This window comes from Arachis duranensis, chromosome 9 (assembly GCF_000817695.3).
Source record: "Arachis duranensis cultivar V14167 chromosome 9, aradu.V14167.gnm2.J7QH, whole genome shotgun sequence".
Taxonomy (NCBI): Eukaryota; Viridiplantae; Streptophyta; class Magnoliopsida; order Fabales; family Fabaceae; genus Arachis; species Arachis duranensis.
In genome coordinates this window covers 86,708,962-86,713,494 of record NC_029780.3, presented here as the reverse complement: position 1 = coordinate 86,713,494, position 4,533 = coordinate 86,708,962, and the positions used below count along the sequence as shown (strand labels likewise).

General features: G+C 36.6%; 1 non-coding gene across 1 annotated transcript; it reads right to left on the bottom strand.

Annotated features, from left to right (window-relative positions):
- Positions 1 to 1,628: 1,628 nt before the first annotated feature.
- LOC127741830 (small nucleolar RNA R71) lies at positions 1,629 to 1,736 on the bottom strand. The gene has a single exon (XR_008003035.1). It is a non-coding gene; the product is annotated as a small nucleolar RNA R71 (small nucleolar RNA).
- Between the last annotated feature and the right edge of the window lie 2,797 nt (positions 1,737 to 4,533).

Here is a 4,533-nt window from a genome sequence, read left to right as displayed (position 1 = left end):
GTTTTGTGTCTTTTGTTGTTTTTCATATGCATTTTTGCATTCATAGTGTCTAAGCATTAAATATTTCTAAGTTTGGTTTCTTGCATGTTTTTCTTTTCTTGAAAATTTTCAAAAATAAGTCTTGATGTTCATCTTGATCTTCAAAGTGTTCTTGGTGTTCATCTTGACATTTATAGTGTTCTTGCATGCATCATGTGTTTTGATCCAAAATTTTCATGTTTTGGGTCATTTTTCTGTTTTTCTCTCTTATCATTAACAATTCAAAAATAAAAAAATATATCTTTTCCTTATTTATCTCAAAAATTCGAAATCTTTGGGTTGACTTAGTCAAAATTTTTTAAATTAGTTGTTTCTTGTTAGTCAAGTCAAGATTTCAATTTTAAAAATCCTATCTTTTCAAAACTTTTTCAGAAATCAAATCCTTTTCATTTTTCCTTTATGATTTTCGAAAATTTAAAAAAAATATTTTTCAAAATCTTTTACTTAATTTCATTTCAAATTTTTGAAAACTTTGCTAACAATTAATGTGATTGATTCAAAAATTTGAAGTTTGTTACTTTCTTGTTAAGAAAGGTTCAATCTTTAAATTCTAGAATCATATCTTTTAAGTTTCTTTTTAGTCAAGTAATCAATTCTAATTTTAAAAATCAAATGTTTTTCAACCATATCTTATCCAATCATATCTTTTCAAAATTGAATTTCAAATCTTTTTCAACTAACTAATTAACTTCTTGTTATTTCTTATCTTTTTCAAAACCACCTAACTACTTTCCTCTCTCTAATTTTCGAAAATTACCTCACCCTTTCTCAAAATCTTTTTTTTTAATTAACTAATTGTTTCAAATTTTAATTTTAGTTTTATTTCTTCTCTTAATTTTCGAAAATCACTAACCCTTTTTCAAAATTAATTTTCGAAATTCTCTCTCTCTCATCTCTTTCTATTTATTTATTTAATTACTAACACTTCTCTTCATCTTAAAAATTCGAACCCCATCTTCTTCTCTGAGTTCGAATTTTCCTCTTTTCCTTCTTGTATTCTTTTCTTCTTTTACTAATATAACAGAATCTCTATACTGTGACATAGAGGATTCCTCTTCTTTTTCTGTTCTATTCTTTTTCATATGAGCAGGAGCAGGGACAAGAACATTCTTGTTAAAGTAGATCCTGAACCTGAAAGGACTCTAAAGAAGAAGCTTAGAGAAGCTAAAGCACAACAATCCAGAGAAAACCTTACAAAGAATCTCGAAAAAGAGAGAGACATGGCCGAACCAATAACAATGATAGAGGCGCAAGGAGAATGCTTGGTGATTATACTACACCTACTTCCAAGTTTGATGGAAGAAGCATCTCAATCCCTACCATTGGAGCAAACAATTTTGAGATGAAACATCAACTAGTTGCTCTAATGCAACAGAACTGCAAGTTCCATGGACTTCTATCAGAAGATCTGTGAGACTGTTAAGACTAATGGAGTAGATCCTAAAGTCTACAGGCTCATGCTTTTCCCTTTTGCTGTAAGAGACAGAGCTAGAACATAGTTGGACTCACAACCTAAAGATAGCTTGGACTCTTGGGATAAGCTGGTCACGGCCTTCTTGGCTAAGTTCTTTCCTCCTCAAAAGCTGAGCAAGCTTAGAGTGGATGTTCAGACCTTCAAACAAAAAGATGGGGAATCCCTCTATGAAGCTTGGGAAAGATACAAGCAGATGACCAAAAGGTGTCCTTCTGACATGCTTTCAGAGTGGACCATTTTGGATATATTCTATTATGGTCTATCTGAGTTCTCCAAGATGTCACTGGACCATTCTGCAGGTGGATCCATTCACCTAAAGAAAACGCCTGCAGAAGCTCAAGAACTCATTGACATGGTTGCAAATAACCAATTCATGTACACTTCTGAGAGGAATTCTGTGAGTAATGGGATGCCTCAGAGGAATGGAGTTCTTGAAATTGATGCTCTGAATGCCATATTGGCTCAGAACAAAATGTTGACTCAGCAAGTCAACATGATTTCTCAAAGTCTGAATGGATGGCAAAATACATCCAACAGTACTAAAGAGGCATCTTTTGAAGAAGAAGCTTATGATCCTGAGAACCCTGCAATGGCAGAGGTGAATTACATGAGTGAACCCTATGGGAACACCTATAATTTCTCATGGAGAAATCATCCAAATTTCTCATGGAAGGATCAACAAAAGCCTCAACAAGGCTTTAATAATGGTGGAAGAAACAGGCTTAGCAATAGCAGTAATAGACAGAGAATTCTAAGCAGAGTCCCTCTAGCTTAGCAAACATAGTTTCTGATCTGTCTAAGGCCACTTTAAGTTTCATGAGTGAAACAATGTCCTCCATCAGAAATTTTGAGGCACAAGTAAGCCAGCTGAGTAAGAAAATCATTGAAACCCCTCCTAGTACTCTCCCAAGCAATACTGAAGAGAATTAAAAAAGAGAGTGCAAGGCCATTGGTGCACGAAATTGCAATCACACTTTTGCAATACGCACAACTAACCAGCAAGTGCACTGGGTCGTCCAAGTAATACCTTACGTGAGTAAGGGTCGAATCCCACGGAGATTGTTGGCTTGAAGCAAGCTATGGTTATCTTATTAATCTTAGTCAGGATACCAATAGGATTCTTTAGCCTCGATTGTAAAAGATAAAAGAGCATGAAATAAATACTTATTATGCAATAATGGAGAATATGTTGGAGTTTTGGAGATGCTTGGTCCTCTTAATTTCAGCTTTTCTCTTGTCCTCCTCTTCACACACGCAAGGCTCCTTCCATGGCAAGCTGTATGTAGGGCGTCACTGTTGTCAATGGCTACTTCCCATCCTCTTAGTGAAAATGGTCCAAATGCTCTGTCACAGCACGGCTAATCATCTCTTGGTTCTCGATCATGTCGGAATAGAATCCATTGATCCTTTTGCATCTGTCACTACGCCCAACACTCGCGAGTTTGAAGCTCGTCACAGTTATCCAATCCCAGAATCTTACTCGGAATACCACAGACAAGGTTTAGACTTTCTGGATTCTCAAGGATGCTGCCAATGGATTCTAGCTTATACCACGAAGATTCTGATTAAGGAATCTAAGATATACTCATTCAATCTAATATAGAATGGAGGTGGTTGTCAGGCACATATTCATGGATTGAGGAAGGTGATGAGTGTCACGGATCATCACCTTCTTCATAGTGAAGCGCGAATGAACATCTTAGATAGGAAGAGGCGTGTTGAATGGAAAACAGAAATAATTGCATTAATTCATCGAGACGCTGCAGAGCTCCTCACCCCCAACAATGGAGTTTAGAGACTCATGCCGTCAAAAGGTACAAAGTTCAGATCTAAAAATGTCATGAGATACAAAATAAGTCTCTAAAAGTTGTTTAAATACTAAACTAGTAACCTAGGTTTACAGAAAATGAGTAAACTAAGATGGATAGTGCAGAAATCTACTTCTGGGGCCCACTTGGTGTGTGTTGGGGCTGAGACTTAAGCTTCTCACGTGCCTGGGCTGTTTCTGGAGTTGAACGCCAGGTTGTATCCTGTTTCTGGCGTTGAACTCCAACTTGCAACCTGTTTCTGGCGCTGAACGCCAAACTGCAACATGGAACTGGCATTGAACGCCAGTTTACATCATCTATCTTCGCGAAACGTATAGACTATCATATATTGCTGGAAAGCCCTGGATGTCTACTTTTGAAACCAATTGAGATCGCGCCAATTGGACTCCTGCAGCTCCAAAAAATCCATTCCGAGTGCAGGGAGGTCAGAATCCAACGGCATCAGCAGTCCTTTTTCAGCCTAAATCAGATTTTTGCTCAGCTCCCTCAATTTCAGCCAGAAAAAACCTGAAATAACAAAAAAACACACAAACTCATAGTAAAGTCTAGAAATATGAATTTTGCCTAAAAACTAATAAAATTATACTAAAAACTGACTAAAACATACTAAAATCTACATGAAATTACCCCCAAAAAGCGTATAAAATATCTGCTCATCACAATACCAAAATTAAACTATTGCTTGTCCTCAAGCAACTAGATAAATAAAATAGGATAAAAAGAAACTAAGAAGCAATAATATCTCAGAGTTTTAAGTGAAGCTCAGATTCTAATCAGATGAGTGGGACTAGTAGCTCTTTGCCTCTGAATAGTTTTGGCATCTCACTTTATCTTTTGAAATCCAGAATGATTGGCATCCATAGGAACTTAGAATTCAGATAGTATTATTGATTTGCCTAGTTTAGTTTGTTGATTCTTGAACACAATTACTTTATGAGTCTTGGCCGTGGCCCTAAGCACTTTGTTTTCCAGTATTACCACCAGATACATAAATGCCACAGACACATAACTAGGTGAACCTTCAGATTGTGACTTAGCTTTGCTAAAGTCCCCAATTAGAGATGTCCAGAGTTCTTAAGCACACTCTTTTCTTTGGATCACGACTTTAACCACTCAGTCTCAAGCTTTTCACTTGGACCTGCATGCCACAAGAACATGGTTAGGGACAGCTTGATTTAGCCGCTTAGGCCT